Source organism: Mauremys reevesii, linkage group 2 (genome assembly GCF_016161935.1).
Source record: "Mauremys reevesii isolate NIE-2019 linkage group 2, ASM1616193v1, whole genome shotgun sequence".
Classification (NCBI taxonomy): domain Eukaryota; kingdom Metazoa; phylum Chordata; order Testudines; family Geoemydidae; genus Mauremys; species Mauremys reevesii.
Window position 1 is genome coordinate 236,819,857 of NC_052624.1, and position 15,377 is coordinate 236,835,233.

The window sequence follows — 15,377 nt, forward strand, 5'->3', positions numbered from 1 at the left end:
TCAGCTCAGTGCAGAGAGAAAGGAAGAGAATGGGCCAGAACCAGGGAGAAGGTAGGTACCCACTGTATGTGGGCAGGACCGGGACCCCAGACCAGCAGCAGGCTGAGCCAGTCCAGCAGCTGGGAGCCGGTGGATGGAACCCCTGAGCGGCACTGGGCTGAGCGGGCCGATAGCGTAAGATCAACATTTTAATTTAATTTTAAATGAAGCTTCTTAAACATTTTGAAAACCTTGTTTATTTTACAATACAACAATAGTTTAGTTATATAATATATAGACTTATAGCGAGAGACCTTCTAAAGAACATTAAAATGTATTTCCGGCATGCGAAACCTTAAATTAAAGTGAATAAATGAAGACTCGGCACACCACTTCTGAAAGGTTGCCGATCCCCGGTGTAGGTGTTTGGAGCATGGGGAGAAAGGTCACTTGCTGAATAATTGTGGCCTTGCAGATGCAGGCAGATTGTAGCTGGTGGCAAGATTAGTCTGAACTGACTCTGTTTATAAATGAGAGTCATTATCATTCTCTGGCTGGGAGGGAGTTGATTTTTGTAAGTTATCTGAAAATTAGTGGAGAGAAGGGGAGCATGTGGGCAGCAGTGCAGGAGGAGCACTGAAAAGGACCCCCTGGATGTGCAAAGATTTTAATTTTGAAAGCAGGTATCTTATCATTGCATGACAGCCTGTAACTCCGAGGGAAATGAATAAATGACATAGAGCCCAGTCTCCCAATATGCCACATTAATGGACAGTAGAGAAATTGCCTTGCCTCACAATAGTTCCCCCACTTCCTCAGAATGAGTTGTGATCTGCTAGTCACTTGTGGTGTACTGAACATGAGGTACAAAATATAGCTATTCTAAAATTACCATACAGCACTATGACTGTAAAGTGAAAAAGTACAGAATTGAGAGGGAAAGGAAGGGCTTATATCATTGCTGGGGCAAATCTCATAAGTCTGGTGGGAGGTGTGTGATGAGCATGTGATGCCCATGAAAGGGGTCAATCAGCTCTCAGCAGTTGCTAGCTAAATGTCCTGTATTCTCAGGGTATGCTCAGCGAATGAGAAGGAAACGTATAATCAGAACCAAACTTATGTTTCATTGGTTAAGTATGTTATCAGTATCCTATTGGGGTTGGAATGCCCTCGGAAGCAAAGATGAGACCTGGCTTTAGTCACAGAGTTTGAATTAATCTTTCTCAGTAAAGCAGTTGTTGTTCCTCTGGACTCTGAAATGTTATTACCCTAAGCACAGCAGTGTACAATGCTCTGAGACTGTTTTTAAATGTCTCTATGTGGAGTGAAATGACTTTTTAAAAATAGGTATTTGAAACTAATTTGGGTGGGATGTGGGAAGCATTTTAAATCAAAAGCATTTCCAGTAATACTCATTTAGCACTTTTCAGCTATTGGTCTTGAGGCAGGTCACAATAATGAGTATTTTTATCCCCATTTTACAGATAAGGCAACTGAGACATGGATGATTTAAGTGACTTGTCCAAACTACACAGTAAATTAGTGTCAGATCTAGGTACAGAACCACAGTTTTCTGCCTCCTGGTCCCACACTCATATCAGGTGGGTCACACAGTCTCTAAAGAATGACCTGCCTCTGTCTGACAATAATTCAGTCCCCAGTGATAGAGTTCTGTAATTTAAAAAAAACACACACACCTCTACTCTTTACCAGAAGGGTCCTGTCACTACCTAAAGCTATGGAATTAAAACTGAAAGCAGTGCAAGTTTCCCTGTTCAGCACCCTTGACCCCAGGGCATTGTGGAAATAGTGGGTAAATTAATAGTGCTGTTTTTGTTTCGTTTCCAGGAAATTGCAGCACAAATTGACCTACATTACAGTGCTCCTTCTTGGATGTTCTTCAGAAATGCTCTAGCTCTTTACAGAACATATGACTTCATAAAGGCCCAGGAGTGCCTTTGCAACACCATGAACTCATGGAGCAGTGGCCAAATTGTGAATTATGATTCCATCTCAGCATATATGCTTGGACAATTTCCTAGTTTTTCTTCTGCTTATCCCCAGAATTCATAACAAGGGAAAATATGTTGGTGTATTATAAAAAGCTGCATTGCAGTAAAAGCACTGAAGAAAAGATGTAACACAGCCTTGTAGCTATTACAATATGGCTTGTTAATTTTAAAAATTCTTTTTCACTTTTTGGGCACAGCTGCTTACAGGCTCAGACAGGGATCTTAATGTACTATATGTAGAATATGGAATGGGGCTCAGATTCACTAACCTGCTCTGCTCCCTCTGCTCCACTCCAGAGTTCTGAAGGGATCAAAGAGCCATATATTTTCCATATTGGGGGTTCCCCTGACATCGAGTCCCCAGCAGGCATCAAGCTAGCATATTTCCTTCCCCCCCGCACTCCCCGTTATACTCTCTCTGTCACATTTCAGGGTGCAATCCAGACCAGTGAGGGGCTATGTCACCTCTGCCTTGCAACCTGGGTGCCTCACAATGATTTGCTTCTGCAGTTCCCAACGTGGGCTCCTCACAGACAGCCTAACAGCATGCAGGTCACACCCTGAGTGCCTGGGTATAGCCACAGCACTGGTCCAGCAATTCTGACCACAGCAGCCTGTCAGTAACACACCAGCCACACTCTGGCTTCCAGCAGTCTTGGTTACTACCTGCAGGGTGATCCTAACACACTCCCAGTCCTGGATTTTCCCTCCAAAAGTGTTTTCTGTACTGTCCAGCCCTCTCCTAGACAGTTCAGACATTTGAGGTCTGATGCCCCAGTAAGGGGTCAATATACAACAGTTTGCTACTTTTACTGATGTTACCAAACAGTTCACTTTAAACACATCACTGGATTCGTTTTGATTAAAAAATAAAATAAGTTTATTTAACTACGAAGAGTTGGGTTTTAAGTGACTACAGGTATAAGGTAATAAAGTCAGAAATGCTTACAAGAGAAATAAAGATAAAATGCTATCTAGTAGTTAACATTTAACAAGCTAGACTTGGTTCAAGGTAAAATCCTGACCATAGGGTCCCAGCAACATGGCTGACCAAATGTTCATGTCAGGATCCCTCCCAAAGTCAAAAGACTGGTTCCTCTCTCTTCTTAGATAAGAGAGAGACGCTGGGGTGGTTTTGGCCCTCACTTTCATAGTCTAGTTGTTATACCAATATAATATCATCCTTTGAAATGCATTTTCCTGCAGGTTACCCCTAGGAAAGTTCCTTCCCACTCTGAGGACAGAGACAAGGGGTATTCATAACTTTACATAGAATGTTGCTACATATATTTCACCATGATATTATTGACCAGTAAGTTATTAGTTTTCAAATGATACCTCACAAGACATATTTTGTAGGAAGATTATTATAATAGTGTGAAGGGAGTGAATACAGGGTGCATTCAGTCACACCCTCTCCTAGTCCTAAGTGCGAGAGGTGTTTTAGGGGAAGAGAAGGTTGGGGAGGGAGTATAGCCAGAGCATGCTGCTCCCTTGGTTGATGGGTGACCTCTTGGGAGCCCTAGCCAACTGGTATACTTTAGAGCTGCTCCAAGGCTGCTCTAATCTACACTGGGGGGCAGGGCCGCATAGAGTGACCCTATCATTTGGGAGTTGTTACCAATTCCCTTCTGGCCTCTCCTTCCTGCTCCCCCTTTCAGCTATATCCAGCTATAAATTTAGCTCTAGAATTCTAAAAATAAAACATGTGGCCTGTTTTAAATTAAGTCTCTTATTACAGGAATAGTGAAACTGTAGGTTGGATGGCAAGGCAGTGCCGAGCTGAGTACCTTCAATATATTAGTGATGATACAGCTTCAAATGCCTTTCATTTCCTCTATTGGCTTATTGTGTACATCAAATAGGAGGGGTGACAACAAAGAACCACTGATGACTCTATAGGCCTCTCAGCAAATGAACAATTGTTCCACTGGATATTCCTGGACCTCTTTGAAAGGAAGGAGAGAACCACGAAAACTCACTCTCCACTGCTGCAAGATCAAACATGTGAGTCACTATAGCAAATCAAAACAGCATGGCGTACATTTGTAGGCTATTCCTGCATTCCTTGAGTGTGTTCAGCCACCCATGAAATGAATCAGTAGCCTCATGCACACCTTGGCATGGCTTATTGCTTTTAAACTAAAGCTTGCTACCTTTAACTTTCTTCAAAAAACAAAATGGGGATAGAGATATTTAATGCCTCCTTCCACTCTGAAAAAGAGTATCTAGCAGAAGGCTAAGAGAAAATGGTTAGAAACACATTTCTGCTATTATTCTAATGTCTTCATTTCCCCCTCTTTTTAAAACACCTTTCACAATTCCTTTCCACCCTCCTCAGAAGCTCAGCTGCCATTTCAGCAATAGGTTGTGACCCAAAACCCAATTTCAGTGTTTTCTGTTTTCAATTCCCTTTCTTTTAAAAATACTAAAGCGAGAATATCAAGCAGTTTAGTTTTTACAATATACTTAAAAGTATCTGGAGGTCCCGCAAATGGTACTGAAAGGGTAAGTTGGCTCTTTGTGGTTAAACTATCACTTTCTCTCCTCCTAATCATTCACCCCTACAATTTACTTTCCTTCCCAACCAATCAACATAATTTGTACAAAGCTTATTTGTATATTATTTGATTATTTGTTTTTCAGTAATGAGCTCCTTTAACAGCACATATGAGACATGAAAAAGGCCTAACAGACCAATCAAAATTTGAATTTGGAAAACTGGCGTATAATAGTATAAACTGTTTCTAATGGTCTAAACTGTTGCTAATATATTCAACAGAATTAGTTTGGACTCTTTATCATTGTCCATTGCTAGAAATCATTCCTATCTACGCAGTCTCAATTCCATGTACAGCTCTGAGACATCCTGGCACCCCAATATTCACCACTGGCATGTAATTAGGATACATATTACACAAAGTATGCCTTGTAAGGTATCATTCTAAAAGTCTTGATCTGCTAGACAGTAATATCTCATTGGATGGTATGTGCTATATGAAATTATGAAGTTTGGCTATGTATGTGTTACTGAAACATGTTGTGAGGTTGAAAACACCCACAAGCAGCCTTTCAGGTACAACAGTAAAAAGGCCAAACAATGTTAATGGCTTATTGAGGAAATGCGCACACAACCACAAGGATTACCCCAGGAACCGTGTACAATAGAAACTTCTCATAGATAGCACTACACAATGGGAACTGTTTGACCCAGGTTACAGCAAAAGAGCTTTCCAGCAAGTGGGAAGAAGATATGAAAGGGGGGAAATTATATCATGTGTGACCTCACTCTCCCAACAACAACATACCTGGAAACAGCTGAGGAACAGAGACTGAACTGTGGGAAGTGGTGGTCCCAGGCTAGCTACAGGGATTTCTAGCCTGCGTATGAAAACCTGGGAAATCTAAACTTAAGCTTGTGCCTTAAGAATCTGCCAGCCTGTTTATCACTCAGGGTGGGAATTTGCTAATTCATATCCTACTTATGTAGTGTGGTAAACCCAGTTTGCAGTTTTGTTTATTTACTAGGTAATCTGCTTTGATCTGTTTGCTATCACTTATAATCACTTAAAATCTATCCTTCTGTAGTTAATAAACTTATTTTATCTTTTAATCTAAACCAGTGAGCTTTGACTGGAGTGCTTGGGGAAAATCTCTGCTTGGTTACCACAAGTGTGCATTGTTCTCTTCACATTGAGGGAGAGGCAGACTGGGTATTAAACCCGTATACTGGCCAGATTTGCCCAGGGCAGGATGGTACTGCTCTGGGGTCCCAGGCTGGGAAGCTGGTGGTTAGAGAGCCTGCATGTAACTGCAGCTGGGTGTGTCCCTACCTGCATGAATGCTGGTGAAAGTGCAGGCTGGAGAGCTTTGCACCTTGTCACAGCAGTACAGTGTGAGAGGAAGCCCAGGCTGGTGGGTCAGGGGGCTCAGTGGTACCTCAGTTCCAAGTGGCACCCTAGGGGGAACCTGTCACAAGCTCTAAACCAGGGGTCAGCAACCTTTCTGAAGTGATGTGCCAAGTCTTCATTTAGTCACTCTAATTTAAGGTTTCACGTGCCAGTAATACATTTTAACGTTTTTAGAATAAGTTTATAATATATAACTAAACTATTGTTGTATGTAAAGTAAATAAGTTTTTTAAAATGTTTAAGAAGCTTCATTTAAAATTAAATTAAAATGCAGAGCCCCCCTGGACTGGTGGCCAGGACCCAGGCAGTGTGAGTGCCACTGAAAATCAGCTCGCGTGCCACCTTCGGCACCCATGCCTCAGGTTGCCTACGCCTGCTCTAAACCCAGGCTGAATGGAATCAAAGAAAAATGTGGAATTGAAGTGTTGCTAAAGCATCTTTTGAATTAAAAAGGTGTTGTTTCTTGGTACATGATTGTACCCTTGAGAGGCTCCTATAGCAACAGGAAGTTAGATGCATGTATGTTCTGTGTTAGCAAATACACAATACTTACAGCTGATGTTTTCATTTCCCACTAAATAGAATCATACAGTGAATTTAAGTACTCTGCTTCATTCACTGGAGAGACAGACTCAGTAAGTGACTGGCAATGAATCTTTAAGCCATTTGCTGCCACTTACTGGATAACTCCACATCCTGCTTCAACAAAGGGAAAACATATGAAACTTGCTTGCGGTAAAACTTGCAGTTAGACATCCCCATAAGCCTTCTACACATGTAAGAAAAACGACAAGGGCAAAATGCATGTTAAAGTGTTTCATTCACTTGAGATCAAGAACTTTCTTAAAAAGTTACTATGGGGGGGTGTACTCACCCCGCACTGGACAGGAAGGGGTTAACTCTTCCTTGGTGGCTGAGAAAGCTACTGCCCTACTGGGCATGCGCCGGGTGCACTGGCTGTATAAAGGCAGGCAGCCCAGTTCAGTTGGGGCTGACCGCCGGAGGGGAAGGATGTAACATTTGAGGCTCTCGCTGGGGAGCAGCTATCAACCCACCCCACAGACGCCCAAAGTGCTGAGGCCCCAACCGATGCCCAGGCACCTGCTGATACCCAGAATGGGTTGTAGACACTGGGAACAGCCCCAGCTGAGCCACCCGAAGATGCCACAACTACTGCCATCAGAACCGAGGTTGGAAGTAGCCCAAGGCGACAAGCCATAGTCCCGGACATAGGCCGCATGTTGCAGTTGGATCCACGCTGACCTCAGTGGCGGAACCCTCTGCCACTACTAGGGCCCTGGCTAGGACACAGTGGAGTAGGGAGGGCCTGGGTCCCCCTACCATAGACCACTACCCTCCCCCAGGGGGCAGCCCACTACCCTGTGAATCAGGGATGCCTCATTGACTCCGGCCACCAGGCTTGCCTCCCCTGCGACCCAGGGCCGCCTCAGAGACTCCGGCCTTATTGTCCTGTGATGCAGGACAATCTTATCAGTGTAAGTCCTACAATGATGAAATGGGTGCTCGAGGGATAGGGTGGACTCACCCCACACTGGATGGGGACCACCACCCCATCACAGTTACCATCATAAAGTGCTGTAAACTATGCCATCCTACTTCACTTCCTTCTTCTCTGTGCTATTATATACTGGCTATTTATATATCAGGGAAATGAGACCAGTCAGAATTTCCTACAACCCAAAAGCAGTAGTCCTCTATTTGCAGAAGAGATTAAGAAAAAAGTAATACCAAAGGTGAACATAGAAAAGCCTGTAGTTTTCCATTCCCTTTTCATTCTTCTTACTTAGAATTAGTGATATTGTTATTTCCTTAAAGATATGTAGAGTCCAATTTGTAACAGGACATTTCCTATTGCTAAGGTTTTAGGCCCAGATCCTCAAAGGGAGGAGGGAGTTAGGCACCTAAACATGTTTGAGGACCTGGGCCTTAGGAACTGTGTGTTGAGTGCTTCCCTGTGACTGGTATTGGATATCATCTTTACTTCCCTTCTCAGTTAACACCAGGGAGCAGCTAGGAAAGATGCCTTTGAACATTTTGCCTTACAGGAGTTTAATCTTTCACACCCTAGAATGTGTCCCTAACTTCAACCTAAAATGCTTCTTCCAGTTAAGGCACCGTATCTGCTTCCTTGAAATGAGTGTGGGAAGGATTGGGTTAGGATTAGATTTTTATTGGTAGATGTTGATTTCACTGTGCACACAGAAACTGATGAAAACATATTTCTATGGATAACAATTGAAATTTACAGATAGGCAAAGTAAGAAAAATGCTACTTGAGAACTTATTAGAGATTGATTTAACAACATTTACTTTATATATTTTGATGTGACGCTGATTATTTGTGTTTTAACAGCGTAAAGCTTTAACTTTTTAAATCTTAACACCTGTTGTCATTAAATAATTGTGTGACCCTCATAACTTCCTGCAACACTGAACATTTAAATCAATAAAAATAAAAAATGCTTAACAGCCACAATTTTGCACAACTGTGAAAATGTAAATAGATAAAAAAAATAGAAAAACCGCTTTAAAAGAAACCAAGTATTTTCTATCAAAATTATAAAAACTGAATTCCGTGAAGCCTATATCTGTCTTGAACTTACAAGATTTATCAGAGAACATCTCCAGCAGCACAGACATTTTACAGAATACATATGGCAGCCCTGTGAAGAAAAGGCTTCATCAAAGGCAGCTCACCTTAAGAGTACCTCTTAAAATATGAAAACGTAGAATGTGAAGGTATGTCAGTCTCTCTCCCCATTATATTTTTGAGCTTGCAAAACTATTTTCAAGCAACAAGGAAACCTGGGCTATGTACTAGGAATAGCAAAACTGCCAAAAGCTAAACTGGTACAAATAGATGTCTCATAAATGCCTTACATATTCAATTTACTTTTTCATCAGAATTTCTGTCTTCCTTTGTTCCTTCTTTTGTTCTTCATGGATTTGTTTTAAACTCAGCCTACTCTGTTTTCACCATGAGAAGCAAGTGGCAGCAGAAGGTAATTGAGAGTCAGCCTGCAGGAGTGGTGAGCAATCAGCCAGTGGGAGCGGTGAAAGTCAGCCGGCGGGAGCGGAATGAGCGGCTGGTGGGGCAGCCAGCAGAGAAGAACCATGGCAGGCAGGGTGGCCAGCCAGAGCAAATGCTCAGGTGGTGGAGCAAGCCAGGTGTCTTCTTCCCTGGGTGAGAGGTGAACTCACACAGATGCACCTCTGAACCCTGGGTCCTCACTGCCCAATGACAACCACTATGAGTGGGGTATGGTGAGGGAGCAGAGGGGCACAGAAAAGGAACTTTTGGTTGTAAAACTCAAGCACATGAGGCGGAAGGCACTGTCCCACGCACTCTGGGGTGGGTGGCCTGCTCACAGTTTTATGATTATGAATCCTGCTTGTGGCATTTTCCCTAATTAGTGGCAGGTGAATTCTCTCCTTTCATTAAAAGTTTCTTTTCTACACTCAGACTCTGTGCTTGCGAGAGGGGAAGTATTGCCTCTCAGAGGCACCCAGGGGTGGTATGCAATTTTCCCAGGTTACTGGTGGGGGAGGGGGCTTGAGCTGGTTCTGTTTTGTATTGTTGAAAAGGAACCCCTAGATACTGAACCCAGCCTTGGTTGCTGCTGGCTCCACTGGACAGAAGGGTTACACATGGTATATGCCGTCTTCAAACCCAGCACTTCTTTACTTCCTAAAACATGGATAAATTTCAAACTATTTTATAAACAGACTTTATACCTGACCTGCAGATACAACATTATACACTGATACAGCATTTTAATATAATTCTTAATATTTATTAAATAAAAATACTACAATAAAAGAACATTCAGGTTGCAAAATCAAGCACTCGAAAGTTAGCAAATGGCAGAATTAAGGTTGCTTGTAGAAAAATTAGTATGTGATCATAAAATTAAAGACTCTCATAATGCACACACACAAGGGGGCAAATGAGGCTGCACAGGCACCCTTAATTCTGGCATGTTCTAACTCTGTTTTTTATGTGTAACTTCTTAATTTTTAATAAAGCAACTTGAAAAAAGAATTCTAGCATGTGGCATCAGATTAACATCCACATAGGTCATTAGGAGGACTGGAACCTTTAGATCCACTGCCCATACCTCTTGCCACTTGAGCTAATGGAGTAACTGATAGCAGTAGTAGGTTGTCATCCTCTGTGTGAGCCAACACTAGAGTGGGATGAGACAGACACTTTGCTGACAGCAGAGGAATTGGGTTCCATTCCAGGCTCTGGAGGGGAGTATACTCAAGTGGGAATGGATCCTTCTGCCAGTTTCCCCCTAACCCCTTCTGCTTTATCCCCTGCAACCTGTCCCAGTCCTGTCTCTTCCCTGGCTCCTTTTCCCCGTCTCACTCTCCTTGCCTATCCATACCCACTTCCTGGCTCCTCATCTGATATGTCTTTCCCCTGTTCCCCAGCCCCCAGTCATCCCCCTGGCTTTTTGGCCAGATTTGAGTGGATTTTCACAAGGACAACATAAGGCATACGTCTGACCCAAAGGCCAACCCCTGCCAAATTTGAAGTCCCTGCTCCAAGGCATTCTGCTCTAAGCAATGTGAGTGCCTAGAGCTTCTCAAAGAAAAGATTAGCAGATTTTTTTAACATAGCAAAACAACATATTTTTCCCTACCCTCATTCTCAGAAATGGCTGAACCGTTCAGCTTGAGGCAGACACCTGGCATGGCCAATTTCAGTCAAAACAATTAAAGTTGGGCAAAGTTATAATCTACTCTGAAAACAGGGTTTTATAATGGAAAGGGTTGGGCATCCTTATTAATCCTTCAGCCAACAATCCAGCTTGTCTGTTGGATCTGTCGGGAGAGATTCTTCCAAGGAAAGGCAACTTTAAAACACACTAGCTCTCTATACGTTCTCTGGCTGGGGGTGCTGCATCAGAGAGCTACTGAATCAGTAGATAACTGCACTTTTCTAAAAGAACACTGACTATATAGAGAAAGGAATGTTGGGGGAGCGGGAGAGTTTGCCCCTCAAATGGGATAGTTTGTTCCGGTCTCCAGTACGGCCGTACTATGTGGGAGAGTACTCCAAAATGGGGGCTCTTAATTAGTTCTTGTCCACCACCCAAAAAATGCCCCCAAAATAATCTGTGACCAATTATGTGAACACTTAGTCACAAACTGGTCAAAATTAATGAAATAGCCTTCGAACAAACCACATGGTATTTATTCATTAATCATTTTATTCATTTGTTTAAATTTTGAAAAAATCTTTCAGTGCATCAGTTGCTCTATTGCAGTGGTTCACAACCAGGGGTACATGTACCCCTGGGGGTATGCAGAGGTCTTCCATGGGGTACAGCCATTCACCTAGATATTTGCTACATAAAAAGCACTAGCGAAGTCAGTACAAACTAAAATTTCATACAGACAATGACTTGTTTATACTGCTCTATATACTATACACTGAAATGTAAGTGCAATATTTATATTCCAATTGATTTATTTTGTAATTACACGGTAAAAATGAGAAAGTCAGCAATTTTTCAGTAATATTGTGCTGTGACACTTTTGTATTTTGATGTCTGATTTTGTAAGCAAGTAGGTTTTAAGTGAGGTGTAACTTGGGGATATGCAAGGCAAATCACACTCCTGAAAGGGGTACAGTTGTCTGGAAAGGTTGAAAGTCACTGCTCTATTGTGTTTGATGGTCAGGGGGTGGGTTGCTAATGCTGTCTCGTGGAGCTGGATGATGTGGCTGCCGGATGGGGTGATGCTAGGGGATGATGTGGCTGCCGGATGGGGTGATGCTAGGGGATGATGTGGCTGCTGGATGGGGTGATGCTAGGGGGTTTCTTCCCTGTCTGTGCCCCAGCCACATAGCTCTCAGCTCTAAGGAAAAGCTATTCCAAGACATGGTGGAGCTAGCTGCACAACCTCTGTTAGCGCCACATCCCTTCCCTTAGATATGAGCACTGTGTGGGCAGGGGGAGGAAGGGAAGGGGAGTTGTGTGGGATTGGACTGGGGGCAGGATTAGATGGAGGCAGCAAGAAGAGGCTGGGGGAGTTGTTCCTTCCTTCCCTCCCCTTTTCTTGCTCCCATGCCCCGTTGCTCAAATTGCCTGATCTGCTGCAGGGTTTGTGTAACCTGGTTCTTGGGGGAGCGGAACCCCACTCCACACTGGTGAGTCCGTTCCTGGACCCTGGGTTTAGCCACAACCATTTTTAACACCCTTGCTAGCAGGTTTACACTCATAGTGTGGACTAGGCCTAACAATATGACAAGCTGTGTGATTTGGTGTCTCCAAAGACAGTCACACCGGTGCAAAATAATGTATTAATATCATATCCTGAGTTATGCTGACCTTGGTCATGTCTTATGACTAAGGGAGACCAAAAACAAACCAAAAAAACCCTCCTAAATGCTCTTCCTTTCACTTTGAGGTTTGTGTTTGTTCCTTGCTGCTTTTTTATGTAAGTCTTTGAAATAAAACTAATGGCTGCAGCTCAGCTGAGCTTTAATTTAATAGATTCCTAGATTCCAAGACAGAAAGGACCATTGTGGTAATCTAATCTGACCTCCTGTATAACACAGGCCACAGAACTTCCTCAAAATAATTCCTAGAACAGAGCTTTTAGGAAAACATCCAATCTTCATCTAAAAATAGTCTGTAATGGAGACTCCACCACAACCTTTGGTAAATTGTTCCAGTGGTTAGTTACCCTCAATGCCAAAGACTAGACGGAAGAATTATTCCACACTAGGCACCGACACCAGAGTCCAAAATGAACAATATGCCCAGACCTACTCTTGGTCCGTGATACTGATCAGTTAGGTGATTTGAGAATTAATGGTCAAGTGTTTAACAGACTGCAGCAAGTTCTGCCAAAAATACCAAGTTAGCTTGAATATACAATAATAATGCTCTGTAGAATGTCTATTCAGTTCAGATATTAGAATCAACATAGCAGAGAGGGAACGTAATAAAAACAGGTTAGCCAATAGGGGAAAAGTGTAACAAACATTTAACTGGCTGTTAAGGGTTTGTCTACATAATGCATTAGTTTGCACCAGAAGGGTGTAAATTCTAGCATGTGTGCACTATTGTGTTACATACTAATTGACCCATATGGACTTTGTTGGCACACACTAAAAGTTCCTTAGTGAGCGTTAAGGTAGCACTGGACTATATTAGTGTGCACTGGACTATATTAGTGTGCACTATATTAGTGTGCTTCTCAAAGTCAGGCTGCAGCTTGTTCAGGGAAAGCCCCTGGCGGTCCAGGCCGGTTTGTCTACCTGCTGCATCCACAGGTTCGGCCGATCGCAGCTCCCACTGGCCACGGTTCACTGCTCCAGGCCAGTGGGGGCTGCGGGAAGCGGCGCGAGCCGAGGGATGGGCTGGTTGCCCTTCCTGTAGCCCCCAAAGGCCTGGAGTGGCGAACCACGGCCAGTGACAGGTAAATAAACCGACCCGGCCCACCAGGGGCTTTCCCTGCACAAGCAGCGGACTGGCTTTGAGAAGCACTGCACTAGGGAACTTTTATTGCATGTCAGCAGGGTCCACTCAGATTAATTAGTGCACAGCATGATAGTGCACACAAGAATTTGCACCCCTCTGGTATGAACTAATGCACTATGTAGACAAGCTTTTTGGCTAGAAATTCTAATATTAGACCCATAGCTAGAGATGAGCCCAAACGTCTCCGTTTGGATCCAGAACTGGTTCTGAATTTTCACAAAGTTCCAAGCCAAGCTTGGTGTTCAGCTTGCTATAATATTGCAAAGGTTGAATCCTAGCTTGCCCAAAGTTCAGGGCTCATCTTTACCTGGGACAGGATTTAAAAGAGCATTTTCACATAAAAGGAAATTACATTACAGCCAGAATTAATATTATGTTTTGTTAACCTTTTCAGCTAAGGCCACTGGTGTTTGTTTTTAATTTTCCACTTACGAGAATATCAAGCCATAGCAGCCCTGAAGCACTTTCTTACCTTATTAATTTCATATAGATTGGTTTGGCTGGCAATAAGTGAAACACAAAAGTTATCATTTCTCAAAATGCTTTTTCTTCTAAATTCCTTCTCTGTGATCAAGACTTCTCTCTTTTAACCACTCTCCCTCATCGGCCTGTGAATATTCTTTTTCTTCCACATATACACATGAGATGCACTAAACTGTTCATTTGACCACAAACTTTACTGAAAAGGGCCCTTTAAGCCTGTAAGTTTGCTGTCCATCTCACAGGGTTGTTATAAAGCTTATTTCATCAATGTTTGTAAAGCAATTTTTATCATTCTTAGATGAAAGTTCCAAGGGTTAAGTATTATTATTCCTCTTTCAGGGGCTGTAGGGATATTAAAGAAGGTTTATATTAGACGTGGTTTATATGAAAAATGATTTATTGTTAGAAATGATTTATTGTTAATTGATACTTTATAACTGAAGGTTTATATTAGAAGTAAATGTGATTCCCAAGATTTAGCCTCTAACCTGCAAGCCACCAGCTGTGTCTGTGTGAAGCCTGCTCAAAGAAATACTTTGTATAAAACTTGTTAAACATTAATTAACTCTAAGTAAGCCAAAACAGTAGTTGTTATAGTATATAGATAGAGACCCCCACCCTCTGTAAGTTTTCATCTCACTTTATTTTTGATTGTTAAAAGACAGGGAGTCTCACATAAATTGGTAACACCCCAAAAGGTAAAGAGACAGTGAAATAGATGTGATTAAGATAGAGAATGTATGTGAATGAGTGCCTAGTTTAAATAACGAATGAATGGTTAGGGAGTTACCAGCCTGAAGAATTTAGTGTCGGCCAAAGAAGGTGTCAAGTGGGATCAACCAGATGACCCCCGAAGGGCAAACTGGAATCCACCCCACCACCTCAAAGGAAGGAAAAACAAACATCTGACAACATGGAGCCAGCCACCTGCTGATTGATTTATCAACAGCAGAATGAAGCAACTCTCATGGACTGACATAGGAATAAATTCCTATAAAACTGGACTCTGAAGACTAAGGACTTTGAGTCTATGGTTCTGCTGCCAGCCTCCAGGAGCATCAGGTGCATCTGACACAGACTCAGCTCCATCCTCATGACCAAGATACCTGGCCAGTAACTTGGCATGAGCAACGTCTAGGCTGGTAACTATAACATCTATACAGAACCTGAATGAATAATTGTGTAAATGAATATATGTGTGTGTGTGTGTGTGTGTGTGTGTGTGTGTGTGTGTGTGTGTGTGTGTGTGTGTGGCGCATCATGTCGAAGTTTGGGTGCCCTGACAGATTCATCCTGATGGTACGTCAGTTCCACGACGGCATGACGGCTTGTGTTCTGGACGACGGAGAAGCTTCAGAGGCTTTTCCCGTCACAAACGGCATCAAGCAAGGGTGTGTGTTGGCACCGACCCTGTTCAGCATAATGTTCTCAGCCATGCTGTCAGACGCCTTTCAGAACAGTTCCTTGGGAAT